Below are 15418 nucleotides of genomic sequence, written 5' to 3' on the forward strand. Positions count from 1 at the left end.
GGCCTGCTGTATGTCCTTTTATGTACACTTGTTAAGTCTACGGTTTTATGTCTGCCATTGAGTGTTTTTGTTGTTGAATTGAAGCTGTCTGTTGTGGCTGTAAATTACGCTGAGATCTGTGAACTAAAACAGCAAATTCAAGCAAAACAATGAGCTTAAAGAAGGTAAAACGCTTGGAGAACTGAAGGGGAGCTGTTGACTCAATAGTTGCTTCTGCCATCTCTTTAGATTTCAGAAATAAAATATTTATCAGCGGCAGCTCTAAATTCAAAGGAGCAGTATGAAGTTGCTGCTTTCAGTTTATGCTGCTACAAAACATTCAAGCACCGACATTTTTGTACACTAATTGCAAAAGTATCTCACTCTGCTTGTTTTGAACATTTTGAGCACGGTGACTTTTTATGTACTCTGTATGGAATTTACACAAAGCCTGTGTGTTTATTTTGGATAAGTTGGGATGAGATCATTATTTGACTGAATTCTTCGTTCATCCGCGATTGATGTGAGTGCCCAAGAACATACGTCTCTGGTGTGTATAATGGCCTGTCAGGTTCTGATGTTTTGCTCCAATAAACCACCAGACATTTCTCAGCCAGCATTGCCTTTCGCTATGACACATGAAGCGACCGCAGATGAGAATCACCTGTCTGTGGTGAGCCCCCGGAAGCAAAGCCCATCTTCTTTCAAGGCAGGTTGTCACCGTAGCCATTAAGACTAATAGCAGCGGCCTGTGATAAGCACTGTTAGCTGAATTCATGACCCGAGTGGCCGGAGCACCAGGATCATTTCCACTTGTGTGTTTTTCTGCTGATGTGTTTAATTTTTATCCTGTCCGGTGCTGTGACACAAGTGGGAATCCAGAGAGTGCCAGAAAGAGAGGGGGAGATAAAAAAGGAGTGATGGAGCCAGGGTGAAATATTGATCGGTACAATCCAGAGTGAAAGCACTGCAACAACTGAGGTTCATTCTGCTCTCTGGTATGACGCAAATATAATCCCCTATGTAGCGTTGATTGCACAATCCATCCTCTTATATTGGCAGGGCTTTTAATCAGGTTCTGAACATAGCTTGTGATGTAAAAATCACAAGCTATGTTTCCAATGTTCCTTTTTACGTGAATTTTATCAGAAGAAATGACCAAACGGAGGTGCAGAAGGGATTTTCTTGACGAGATCATTCCAAAACCAAAATAATGTTACACCTGCAATTCAGCCTGTGGTGATTTTTTTTTTTTTATCTGCCTCAGAACAATGGAGGTTATTGAGGTGTTTAATTTTAAGCCAAAGCGTCCTCCAAGAAACACTGCGTCAGAATAATTCACACATCTCCTACTAAATCGTTCCTAATTGGCTTTTTTTTTTTTCCTTCTCTTTTTTAACGAAACATTTCAGGGAGCCACGGTAACGTGCACCTTTTGCACATTGCTGTTCATTTCTGTTCAGCACGTGTTTAGTAAATAACGCCATGATGTGTCTTTTGCTAAAGCTTCTAGCTGCCGAGGAAGGTTTCTGCTAATCTGGTTGAACATGAGCGACTGGATCTGCCATGTTATGACATAAAGCATCCTTCCAACCCTATCTCCCTGTAAGGCCAAGCCAGATATTTGTAAAGCATCAGATCCCGCCCCCCCAACTCTGCCACCACATGGCCGGTATGGTAGGATGCCGTCAGAGCACTTGTGCTCCTCTTTCTACCTCTCATTCGCTCTGCTGTGAGTGGCTCGCTTAATGCATTGTAATGGTTGACCATTATTTACGCAGGGGATAAACAAAGAGAAGCGAGGAATTGATGGAGTAATCCACTCTTGCAGTCATTAGGCATTGAGATGGAGGAGCTGGTGGAAGCAGCCTCCTCCTTATGCCTCTCGAGTCGAGCAGCTAATGGAAATGGGACTCATTAAGACACCTTATACTCCGACGCACCCAAGATCATGAGCAATTGCTAATTGATTGTCGTTAGCGCTCTCGCAATGAGACGCTCTGCCTGTTTTCTCATTTGTTATGAACGGCTTTGTTTTCTTCCCCCATCTCCTTCACTTCATTATTGATGTTGCTGTTTTTCTTTCTCCTCTCCTGTTTGTCTCGAGAGTCTTCTGCGACTGAGTCATCTTTACGCCATTATACCTGGTTAGCTGCTACAACTGCAATCCTGAGGAATCCCACGTGGACACCTCTGCATCAGATCTATAGCAGTTCTCTGAAAAAGAGGGTAGTATTGTCGGAAAAACCCCAATTCTAGATTCATTAATGGATGTATGCGCACAAAGCATGCATGCCACATGCTGGAGTAAGAGGGTGGTTGTAGGAAATGTGCTTCAGCCTCATGGTCATGGTTGAATAGCAGGGTGAGGCAGGTCTCCCTGTGATGCTTCGCTTATTGGCTCTGGAAATTCCTTCCTCTTTCCTCTGGAACCAGCAGACTGTGTTCATCTCAGCCTTTAATCACTTTTCCCTCCCAATAGTAATGTGCTCTTTTTTCCCCTCCCTGGATTCCTCTGTGTATATGTCCGTTCCCCGTCTTTCTTCCCTCTCATTGCTTTTTCTTTTCACCCTTATTATGAGAGGGAGGAATAATGGAAAAGGAAAGGAAGATGAAGGAAAGGGCTAAAAATGCAAATACAGGTCCGTGGATCTTTCTTGTGACAGATCAGGCCTCATTACACCCACCTCTCCTTTGTGACTGGCTGGAAGACCTGCCCTCCGTTTCTCTGTATAGCTTGTTTCCATTATACTACAAAGTCTTTCACTTCTAGTAAATCTTCCTCTGTTCCCCAGCCAATGAAACAGTGAGAACAGCCAGGTGACCAAAGAGGAATCTCTGGCTGCGGGGCATGGGATTTGCTTTGCAGATGTAGCAGGACAGGGCAGGAGGAGGCAAGAGGCATCATTTAAATGTCTCTGGTCATACGGTGCAGCATTTCTTTGCTCTAGCGCTCTGCCAGCTGCCTACACCTCTATCTCTGGCTCCCTTGTGGGAGTTGCTACAACCTTCTCATTCTGATATGGAAAGACTGGAAACAAAGGAAGAAAAAATACAGGCACCCTCTTGGGCTGCTCTCACTTTTGAAGAAATATATAATGTAGAGAGAGAGAGAGAGAGGAGGAGGAGAAATAATATTGAAGCCATCAGTTCATGTAAGACTCACATAAGCATCAGTTCAGGGTTTTTGAGCTCTGTCTCAAAAAAAAAAAAAAAAAAAAAAAAAAACCAACAACAGCAAAAAAAACCTCATAGATATTCAACCTAGCCTTTTTTTGTAATGTCGGCCATCATTCCTGAGAGTACTGATTCGAGTGAGAGAGTTTATTTCCACACACTTAACAATTTTTTAATCAATTGATATAGCCTAATAATACCCGCAGTTTGAAGCTGCTTAACTGACTATCAATTCTAGCCACCGGCACTGCATATTTTTTGATCCAAGGAAAACCTTATTTTCTGGATCTTAGCAGGCATTTTTTTTTTTTTTTTTTTAAAACAAATTTCGGCGAAGAATTACCTGCCCAAACTATATGCCACAGACAACTGATCATCCTGGAGGGCAAACACTTTGGGAAGTAATGCACAGCAGGAAGTAAATTACCTGCATTTGCATAAATAAGACACATAATTGGTAGTTAGTGTGATGCTGATCTGGTAGCGCACAACAACATGTTATACCGCTGCTCTGTTCTGCACTAAAGTGCGGTTGCCTGTGTGTGTTGTATAGGTTATGTGAATGCGTGTGTCTGTGTGTGTGTGTGTGTGTGTGTGTGTGTGTGTGTGTGTGTGTGTGTGTGTGTGTGTTAGGCTCCACATAATTACCGCAGCCGTGTTTAACTAGGTGCTGGCATTTTGTGTTAATCAGTAGAGAGTGAAGACTGGGGGGAGCTAACTGTGCCGGTGTCTCATGCTCTCTAAATGTATCACGCTAAAAACCATTATCTCTAAACCTGTAATCATCACTAGAGCGCTTTATTCACTGCAGTTGCACACAACATGTTTACGGCCCCATCCCGCTACAACAACATGTGACTTCACCTCATGTAATCACTCCATATGGATGTCCCCCCGAGACCAGCCGCTCTTGTGGCTGGGAAAACACGCAGTTAACCCAAACGCCAGTCAATACAGCACATATTTTTTTTGTCCAGTTATTATATCCTTATTACTGTAAATGTCTAGATTAGGATAAGACTGGACGAAAAGGAAATGTTGAAATGTGTTTCCCTTCACACCCAGTGGTCATGCTATTAAATCCCACAAAGCAACAATCTGGTGCTTTGCGGGATCAAAAGATGTCTATGTTAAAACCTAGTCGATTTGTCTGTTTTCGTAGCCAAAGCATAACTACAGGTTGTATTCCAATGGCAGTATTTCCATGTGTGCTTTACTTTGAAATTTACAGTCAATGAGTCATCCAGATAATAATTAGTATAGTGAAATGAGTCATTAGTTACAGCCCTACTAAACATGCCATTTGAAAGATTGATGAGTTATCAACTATTTAATTAAATTTTGCTAAAATAACCCAATTAAAGTGTGAGTGCTTGACAGTGGAAGTCTGAGCATCGCTTAATAAATTAGTCAATAATCATATTATTAGTGTATATGTAAACAGACTGACTGTAAGGCGAGATGATTACCACACTGAGCTGTTTTCATCTTCAAATGGAAGCCTGCCTCTCTGCTGAAAATCACTACAAATGGCGACATTGTCATTCCTAGGTTTGCTGTTGCAGCACTCCTCCTTTTGACTTCAAGTGCCTCTGTCGGGTGTCTTTTGAAAAGCAGAAGCGTATCTTGGTTGATCTTGCATGTCTTGAGCATATCAACAACAGGAAGCAGCCTGAAGGAGGAGTTGTGATTTCTGTGCCAAGGTAGCACCAAGTGGAAGTGGAGCGCTATTGAGGGAGTTGAATAGCAGGTCAAAAGTTTCAGAGCTGGTATTTACATAATGGTAAGACACATTTTTCACAGTTATCTGGCTGCTTTGTGCTGAAAGCTGTGTAGTAAAAATCTGAAAACTTTGGAAGACTGTTTGGAGGTCATCTTAATTTCTTTGAAAACGTTAAATCCTGTCCTAATTATTTTCACTCAGCATATTCATCAGCTCAAAGTGCTGCATGGTTATGTTTTTGAACTTCCAGCACATTGTTTCCCTTTTCTCACAGAGGCCATAAAACCTTTTAAATCCTTTTCCGGCACCATTTGTTCTCATAATTCATGTCCATGTGCATTCAGAACCTACTGTATTTACCAGTTAAAATGCAAATGTAGCCCACTGGGAATAATAGCCTCTGAGTGCTGGCTGGGTGCATGTGTAGTGCTTGGGGTTCTCAAGAGCTTTCCCCAAAGTGTTGAGAACGGAGCCAGGTGATAGTCCCCCACCTCCCCCCGAGGGTGCCTCTCTCCCGCCATTGTCCAGGCTCCGCGGTTTGCGTCCAGCTCCCACCGCCCGCCTGAGTCACCAGAAGGCTGCATGGTCACTTTGCACAGGATGACATGCTCCTCATGCAGTTTAGTAAAAGCCAGTGGTGACAGGGGCGGAATTAGCTTGTCCAGCTGCAGTGGCCGCAGCGACAGTCGGGATTTTGACTCCATGAGGATCCAATTAAACCTGGGAGGGCCTCTCTGATGGAATAATAACAATGATAAATGCACTTCTGCAGCCAGCTTAAAAGGAGCAGGGAGAGATGTTTTATTGTGCTGGCCCGCTCTGACACAACTTTTTCCATGATCCTGCAGAATCAGGAGGTTTAAAATCTCAACCTTGTGAATGTTTGTGTTGTCTAGGAGGAGCCTGGTGTCGTCTTTTAAACATTCTGATGACCTTGCTTTGTGCAACATCAAAACCTCTCTGCATGTGCTTTAAATTGGCTTGGGGATGCAGTGACTTCCAGCGAAAGGCAAAAAAAAAACCAAAAACCCAACTGTGTGGGTGGGTGCACTCAAGTTGCATGCATGATTGGAAAAGATGTGTGTGTGTGGATATTACATGGTCGGATTTATGCATGTGTGTATGTTTATCATTTTATCAGTTGATATATTAACAGATAATTCATGTGTGGTTTAAGTCAACATTGAGAGCTATCAACCAGTTCCAGCTTCTCAAGTTTGAAGATTTTTTTTTTTTTTTTTGGTAAATTCAACACTGCGGTTTACGGTATTTCTCAGACAAACGAGGAAGTGTTTTTTCACATAAACTCAAATCTTTTATGGTTTGTAAAACTCCCTGTTTGGCATTTACTCTGCGTTAGGGAAGATTTACAGTCACTTTAGACTCAACGTGTATTTTCCTCTCTCAGGTAGTAATTCAGAGAAAACCTCCTTTAATTAGATAACAAGTGTCTGAATTTCAGATTTGCACTTTACCAAATGTTTATCAATTACTGCTTGCGGTTTCATACTGCCAGTCAGTCTTTGTCTGGGCGCTCGAGCCTCCTCCTCACCACGCTGCAGAGCTGTGTTATTGTACTTAAACAAATCAATTCTGTTGCAGTTGAGCTTTTTTTTTTTTTCCCCTCCATCCCCCGTCATTATGAACTGTTTGCAGTGCAGAGCACATTGATTTTTCACAGCCCTGGAAAAGCTGTTGATGAATAGCACAGAGGTATCTGGGGAGAATCTGGCTTTAAAAAGGAGGCACCCAGCATCAACCCCTCCTCTGCCTTCTCCTCCCAAACCCACTCAGTCCCCAGCTCTCATCCACTCTCTCGTTTGAGAAAACAGCACTTCTGACGAGAAAAATTCTGCCTGGGAAAAAAAAAAAAAAAACCTGATTAAAAAAAGTGCAAAAGGGGCGCAGGGGACTGCTTTCTCCCATTGAATATGAAAATGCACCTTGTGGCAATGCAGTTTTTATATTTGGAGCATTAGCCTTGTCCTGTCAACCAAAGCATGGGCGCTAGAGAAGCTAGAGGAGTTTTGGTTGTGGACGGAAATAGCCAGCATGCAGGATACAGTTCCAAACTTTATGATATGGATGACAGAGGAAGATGGAGGGGGTGGGAAAAATTCTATTTGTTACATACATACACTTATGTGAATGCCTCACGTGCATTCACAAAGCTAGAGCAAACAGCCTCAAGGACTTTTATTCTTTCCTCTATCATCCCATTCAGCTCCCTGGAATTTCATAGTTAAACATTTGAGAAGTGGGGGATGGCCACTGGCTGATGCCCTCTGACGTTTCTGTCAAGTTCTTTGAGCAAAAGAGGGAGGGTTAAAAGAAAAAGAATCAGTGGAGGACAGGGATAAAGAAAAAGGCCGGAGTAGTTTGTTTTTGCTCTTTAACCGGCCGGGCGGCTGGCTACCTTAAACGAAAACTATCTTCAAGCGCTACCTTAACCTTGGCCCTTCATTCAAAGACAGGTTAAGGGCTCAGTGACCCTCACCTGAACACCTGAACGTTTTTCAACATCTGACTCCTTTCTTTACAGCTGAGGTCTCGTAGTACTACTGATAGTACTACAAAATAAATACTCCTCCCTTCAGGCGTTGAGGTGGTGATTTCTTATCAATTTAACACTTATTCTGTTGTGAAAAGGAAAACAAATACTATAATCCAGCCAACAGTAGTTATGCTCATAATTATGATTAACTCATTTGGAAACATTAAATTTGATGAAAATGGATCAGATTTTAGTCCATTACATTTTATGTTATTCTATCAAGGCTTTAACTTTTATATAATTACAATGTTTTGAGCTTGTGGTTATTCTGAAGGCTGCGAATGTTTCTGCCCTGCCAGCGGAGCTAAGTGCTCAACTATAGTGAAGGCCTCTCGTAATCGGCTTATCGCTCAATCAGGAATCGCTTGTGAATGGGCCATGACACTTTGTGATGTTTATGAAGCCATACTGATGATGCGAAGTATCTGCTGCTTTTTTTTTTTTTTTTTTTTTTAACTTCCAAAGGGTGGGGGTTGCCTGTCATGGGCATGAAAGCATGAAGGAGCTAAATCATGCAGGGAAAGGGTGCATCACGATCAGCAAAGCGCAGATGGAAGCCATTCATTGCCCAAAGGAATCAGCGAGAAGTGAATTCATTGATTGGGCTTGATTTTCAGGGAGGAAAATGCAAATGCAGTGATTCAGTGTTCGGAGATTGGTGGATAATACAGCGATGATTCATGTATTTTTCTTTTCCTCTTCTGATTTTTCGCAGGGACTGAAGAGGTGAGGTGCTGGGGTATTTCTCCTCCTGGTGTGTGAATGGGTTGGGGGGTCTTTCGAGGTGAAGAATCAAGGATTGAAGTCAACACAGGTGAGTGTCATCTATTTATATATATTCATATGTTTGGACACACTTTCTCATTCAAATGAACAGAAGAGTGCGTTCAAACCTTTGACTGGTAGTGTATCTGTATGGTGGAACGTAGGGAGCCAGGCAGATCTCGGGAGTAAAATATGCCGCGGCCTCACAAATTAGAGATTGATGCTCTCAAATTTGACGTTCATTTGGTTGTTGTGAGGTTTTGGGGAAGCCAGCAACAAACTGGCAGTAGTGTTTTGGCCTTGCCGACCATACAAGCAGGTCATGTAGTGCTTCATTCTCATACCATTGATATCCATTACATTTGTCCTCATTTATGCTACGTACTACATCTGGCTGCAGTTATTTGCATTTGCAATCCACTGTGTGTCACTGCGCACAGTATGTGTGTTAAAAATGGAAAATGGAAAACATGGAAAAATGGAATTCACTTTCATGTTTGGTGAGCTTTGCTGTTGCACAATAGCGAGCCATTTTGTTCTCGTTTGAATGATCTGTCAAGAAAAGGGAGTCCGATATGGTGGAAGAAGTTTATTTATTTTTTTTATGTACACTACTAAATTTTACACAGTACTGGATGGTTCCAACATCTTTTGCAAAAAACGTATGGCATTATTTAATGAGCTTGGTAAGTGATGGGTAATTGATTGCTAGCTAGCTCTGAGAACATCAATATCCCCTTCTAGTTTTACAGTCCTCCGAACAAAATGTCCCAGGGAAGGAAAAACTGAAGCATGGAAAGCTAATGTGAGTGGCGAGCAATAAATCAGGCATCTGTCTGTTTTGCAACAGCCCCAACTAAGTTTTTTTATCTTCATGCTTTATAAATTTGAGAGCATAAATGACTAATTTGTGCACAAAAAGAAAATAATTTAAGGGTATAAATCCAATGTGAATAAATTCAGGTTGTTGTTTTTTTTTTTTTTAGTTCCCGGGGCTTTCCAGGCTCTGTGGAGACACACTTCCTAATTAGTGGAGATGTCACTTTGTCTGAAATATTTCCGGAAAAAACGTTATGTCACAGCTGGAATTAAACAAAGCTTGTTACTGGAAACTAGATATCAGCCTCCCTTGTCACCGTGGTGATTTAAACACCGCAACTTTGTTTGCTTGGACATGCTCTGTGCTCCAGTGTCTTTGGTAAACATGTGATGGCGGCAGTTTGTGTGTGGCCAGGGTCAGCGCACCTCGCAGAGCACGTTGACTCCGTCAGGAGCTACTTCAGGCTGTGGGGGGTCTCCGTTTATGGCTTTTGCCAAGATCCAAGTTGAAGGCAGTGGGAAGGCGTGCACAAACATTTACAGAAGGTCATTACCATTTGCTTCACCAGGCAGCCAGTAGTTCGAGCTTATGCAAGATGTAGCTGAGGGAACGTTCCACGAAAAGGGAGAATTATGTCGTGGAAAGGGAATGTAATTGGTTCATCCACTGTATTATACAATACTGGTATGGCCTCATGGATTAGGAATTGGGACAACCAGAATCCACACACACACACACACACACACACACATTGAATAGATAAGAGTGGTTAATCTTGATTAGAGCAGTGTGAATTCTGAGGAATACGGTGCCCTGACAAACATCTGCCCGCCGCACAGCTGAGTGGGATAAACCAGTGATTATTGTGGAAATGTCAGGCGAGGTAGATACTGAGAGCATGTGAAATGAGGGCAATATGACATGAACGAGAGCATGACATGAAAGTTTCACAGTCAGTTCTCTCTCTCGCTTACTCTCAATGTCAGCCCCCCCCCCTCCCCCGTCACTGTCGATGTGGAGGGAAAGGACAGCTGGGTTTGATGGAAAGGCTGTAGTTTCAGGACATGGCAAAAGTCTCAAAAAGACAAGTGTAACCCCTGGGGTTGACTGTCTTCAAAAATGAAAGGCTGTAACTAATCACTATTTTTCTTCTTTGTAAAATAAATAAAAAATTAATCAGTGCTTTTCATAGGTTTGTGGTGCAAAAGGAGAAACCTTCGAACTGCTTGTTTTTGGCTGATGAGGAGAGCAGAAAAGATCTTCAGTTGTTTATTGTTTATTATTACATTATGTTATAGGGAATGGTCCTATTGAAGAAGCTAGGCGAAGTGTATTGTGGCAAATTTTGCTAGAAAAATGACTCAGAGTTGTTGGTCGGGTGTTTGCGGTGATTTCTCTGGGCTGATGTGTGCCGGTTGCCTGGTTAGTCTTTGTCTCCGTTGCACCAGTGAAAACCCTAATGAATAATCTCTCTCTGTGAAATGTGAGGGGTGCAGACATTCTGTTAACCTTGCTAAAGGAAAAAGGGGGGTGGGTGGGAGGAGAGGAAAAAAAAATCCCCTTCCTGTCAGTGGTCTCTCTCTTTTTCTCTCTGTTCTTGTGAGATCTGGAACTGATAAGTGTGAGGCCTCTGGTAACTGAACAGGAAGGATAGAGGGCCTGGCTCTGTACACATGTCCACCTCCCTTGTGAAGGCAAACAAAGAGACCAGAGCCCGCCACTTAACTCCAGGTTTCATAACATTCAAGCCTATTAGAGGAATTATTATCACTTGTAGGAGCGAACTCATGCTCAGAGGACATTTCTGCTGAATAGAATAACAAAGAGACACTTTGACAGAATTGCCCATGGCCAAAATTTTGGAGCAGCTTCACGACCGGGCACAGTTACAACTCCCCTGTTCCACTGGACCGGTGTGGAGTCAAGTGGAAGTACTTTATTAAACAAGTGCATGGCAAAGCAGTGAGAGTTTATCATCTGACCTGAACACTCGGAGGTCTAAATGACAAGCTGCTGAGCTGATAAGCGTGATGAGGCTGTTGTAGTGTCGGTGCATGGGTGCTTCCTGAGGCAAGGTGCAAAGAGGGAGAGGAAACCAAAAGCATATTCTATCATCGAATGAACCGTCACACTCTAAATGTGGCATTAGTGGGGAAAAAGTATCACACCAAGGAGAACAATCAGCATTGTGAGCTTTCTGAACAAGAGCAGCGGTTCTCAAACTTTTCCACCTCAAGGACTACTAGACTGACACAAATTACTATGGGCCCAGTTTGATTACAATTTTTTTAAAACAGAAATGGTCTGAAATCCATGAACCCCAAAATAGCCACAATGCCTTTTGTCATTTAAAGTATGGCAAAAATATTTTATTCCCCTTTTGGGTTGGGAAAATAAGGGAATCTGCTTGGGCAGTTTTTAACCTCTGTTTATATTCCAGTCACATACACCAAAAGATAAATGCAAAGTAGATGCTCCCTGTAAGAATGTTTAATTCATTAATCTGTGTAATTTATATTTCATCATTGCCACGTGCCTTAATTTTTTTCATGATTTTATTGTACTGTTTGCACACAGTCATGATAGATTCGGCGGTAATTAGCCATTGCTAAATATTCCATCTTGTATTTCTGGCATATTTTTCGTCTGTCAGTTGATTTTATTCCTGTGGATAACTGACTTGCATGATGTGACATGATACCAGGATATTTTCAGAGCAGCTGCCATGAGGAGTGATAGGTTTATCTCAATCATCAGCACCAGCAGTGAACTCTCATCAGTGAACTATTCAAATTCACCAGGAATCTAAGACGAAGGGGTCATTTTACCAGCCTCATAAAATGTGTTTCTACATAAATAGTAGCTCCGGTGATTGAAGTGCAGCACGGCTATGTGCAATGTTGCAGTTACAGTGCGAGTTCGCCAAGATATTGTTACCAGCAGCTTGATGTGACAAGATCAGATTCAGATTGTGTCCAAAGAAAAGTCTTTGAAATCCAAGAGCTCACTTAACTGGATTATAACTGCACAACACTGTAGGATGAATAACGTATTGGTCGTATCTCTGCGGTATTCAAGGATTTTACCCTTGAAGCTTTTTTGTCAGCATGACTACTGACTCAATGGCTCATCCTTGATGTATGGTGGATGAGTGTGAGCTGTACACAGCTGGGTAGATGGGTGACTAACTGGATGAGACAATAGAGAAGTTGCCACCTCAAATTTCTCTATCTGCAATCAACTTTTATACTTTGAGGGTTTTCCTCAGAATTTTTTTTACTTTAGGATTTTTCCAACTTTGTTTTCTTCACAATACCTGTAGTTGTAAACCAGCTTTGGGAAACTTAACCACATCTCACTGCGGGCTGAGCCAGAGATTTTCCTGGGTGGTATTCTTCCCATGAGAAAGCACAAGATAATGTGTCAGGGTGACTGCTGAATTATCAGCCCATTAGTCACCGAAGAGAGAACAAAGTAGATCAACGTGGCATCCATCTAGAAAGTACTCCTCCCCTCCCTTTTTTTTTTTTTTTTTGCAGATACGCCCAAATAACCATAGCCTGAGAATCTCGTATGTCTCTTCCACTGATGTAGGAGCTGCAGGGCCAAGGTCAGGGAGCAGAGCTGGATCTATCCCAGTGCTGTGTGTTGCCGGTGACCCGGTCACCTGTCCTAGGAACAGAGCAGCATAACACAGAGGCAGAACTCAGTGTACTGCACTAAAAATAGACGAGGTGTCATCCGCACTTTCCCATCGACACATAGCAATGTAGATGCAGGCACTCACGCTTGTACACGCACCCGAAGCCAGCGCAGGCGCACTCCTTCATAAGGGATCGTAACCGCCGTTGATAGTCACTGATGTGTCAGAATGTGTTTGATTGACAGGGTGACTGTGGCGGTACAACGTGTTTGTCTAACCAGGACAGATGTCCTCCGCAGCCCACCCTCATGGTCCGAGTTAACGTACAGCAGGAGGGAGCCATTAAGCGACACTTGCCTCCGAGATGAACTTCGCCACTGTCCCTTGACCCCATTGAATCTTCAAGCCTCCTTTGCGGCTCGTGTGTCTTTATAAAAGCTCTCAGCCTGGCGCTGCTCGAGCTGCAAAGACAACAAAGAGCGTTGAACAACTTCCTTGTAAAGTCCATGCAAAATTAAAGCTGATATTCCTTTGACATGCCATCTACGGATAATTTGTCAATTTCCTGTTCGTGATGAATAGCCTGAATAAGATACGCTTCATAAGCCAACAGATTAATTAATGGCATGGCGTAATATGTTTTAAGAACACTTGGCATTGAGATGCTGTTGGCTTGTGAATGGTCCACCTTGATGCCGCCTCTTGAAATAAGACTACATTAACAAGCTTTTCTTCTGCCCATTTTATTTTACGGGTAAAAGCGACGGGTAAAAGCGACAACGGTGGCCTCATTAGGTTGGTTATTATTGGTTATTATTTTGAAACAGAAACCATCCTGAAAGAGTTTGACTCGACTCCTCACAGCTTCCGTTAAACACTCTATCTGTTAATATGTCTGCACAAAGCTAATGAAATGATGATAGTGACAGCGCTGCAGGGCCTCGAATTAGCACATCAGCTGATCTGACTGCCACTCAAGTGGCCCAGTTTGAAGATGTATTTACAGCAGGGGACAAATATAAGCTCAGACCCTACTTGCTGTAGTTGAAGTTTGTCAAGCTTCAGCCTGAGTTTGGATGGTTTGGCCGGCCCTCTCATCCAGCTCTTGGGAAGAGTATTTCCCAGAAGTGAACCTTTAAAATCGTCTCAACCTTGGCCCACCTCTGATATTCTATAATTCCTGCATGTCAAACATTTTATTGTGCTTAAGTACTTTAACTTCAATGAAAGTATATGTAATTGATCCACGGCTCTTGGATATTTCACCATGGAGACAGAAGGAAAAAAAGATATTTCAATATTTACGGCACTTTGTCACCTTGAAAAACTGTGAAATTAATCATTTGTTCCTTTGGTTCTTTCAAAAGCTTTGATATGAAATGTGGTGGATATAACAAATTCATCTCCTCAAGCTCTGTAGCGCCACACAATGATGTCAGATCTTTTTTTTTTTTTTTGGCTTCTTTTTTTTGAACGCCTTGGGGTTTGTGCAGACAAACTGATAGTCATCAATTTCAGACTTGTTTGGTAATTTCTGGGATCAAAGGCGATGATGATGATGGTGATACTGATGCTAATCCCACTGAAGGGGATGATTGAGTCATCAAGGCAAAACAGATGTCTTGTATGCCCCCACACACACACCCTCCTACCCAATCTAATGGCTGATGATGACGGTAGCAGAGTGTAAGAGAGTGCAATTGACAGCAGAGTTCCTGAGTTTCCTCGGGAGGGTGGGGGGGGGGACTGGATCTTAGCAGAGGGGAGCAGGCAGCAGGGTAGCCATGAAACATTCATGCACCTGGGGACTCTTAGCATAAGGAGAGCAAGCTGAGCCAATAATGCAGTAAAGAGCAAAAGACTTTTAATGGCTCTGTTTGTCCTTTTTATGAGATTATCTTTAGTCTGTTTTTTGTATAAATTGCATTAAAAGCTAATTGCATAAAGTGATCTAATGATGACTTGTGCTAGCAGAAAAAATTGTATTGCTGACTGCAGGGTCTTGTAGAAAATACCATTTACATTTGGAATAATCTTATTGTGGTTATATAGCTACGGGGGTAATTGGTACCACAGGTGTGCTGCTGATTATAAGCCTGGGCATCACAAGGTGAGTTATTCCCGGCCTTCAGCCGCTCTGCCTCGAAACCCTCCACAACGGTGCACCAAATGTGGACATCCCCAGTTGCGGTGGTTTCAACAGTTGTTCCTCCTAAACTCATCCCAGTCGGCCGCTATGAGGCTCGCGCATAGGGACAGAAAAGGCAAGAGCGAGAGGGGCAAAGGAATGTGAAGATGAAGAGGGGAGAAGTAATATTTAGACAGCTGCACGTGTAGTGTGGTGTATCGCTGTCAGTGTCAAGGGAAGGTGGGGGGTGGGGTGGGGGGGTGGAGCGTTATTCTGGTGTCCTCAGCTAGGCCTCAGACAAACTCCTGCTGCAGTATTGATGTCACTGCACCCTCCTGACAGTGGACTGTAAATCACAAGTCGCAGTCGTCTATAGCTTTACAAACACCTGCTACCTCTGTTCCTACTATATCAGAGCAGTATATTATCTGTCCGAGCGGAATAAACTGAGGGGAACTTGTTCATACTTGTTGTGAAGCGGTTCCACAGTGGAAAGCTATCCGAGAGCTTACTCTCAATGTCCCTGTCCTGCTGAGACGTGGTACAGTAACGGCGGTTGTGCGAGACAGCTGGTCACATGTCTGCGGTCCTGTGCTAGCCTGGCCCTGTGCCTTGAGGTGGTGGATGGC

The 15418-nt window shown here is 42.9% G+C and overlaps 1 protein-coding gene across 1 annotated transcript in view; it reads left to right on the forward strand.

The window, feature by feature from the left end:
• The window catches only part of LOC115059764 (zinc finger MIZ domain-containing protein 1-like), a 105442-nt gene that overhangs the window by 19991 nt on the left and 70033 nt on the right, over nucleotides 1–15418 (forward strand). The window contains exon 2 of the mRNA XM_029527446.1: nucleotides 8149–8247. The gene's annotated coding sequence lies outside the window, so the exon portion shown is untranslated. The remainder of the gene's footprint in view (nucleotides 1–8148; nucleotides 8248–15418) is intronic.

The sequence above is a fragment of the Echeneis naucrates genome, chromosome 19 (genome assembly GCF_900963305.1).
Source record: "Echeneis naucrates chromosome 19, fEcheNa1.1, whole genome shotgun sequence".
NCBI classification, from domain to species: Eukaryota; Metazoa; Chordata; class Actinopteri; order Carangiformes; family Echeneidae; genus Echeneis; species Echeneis naucrates.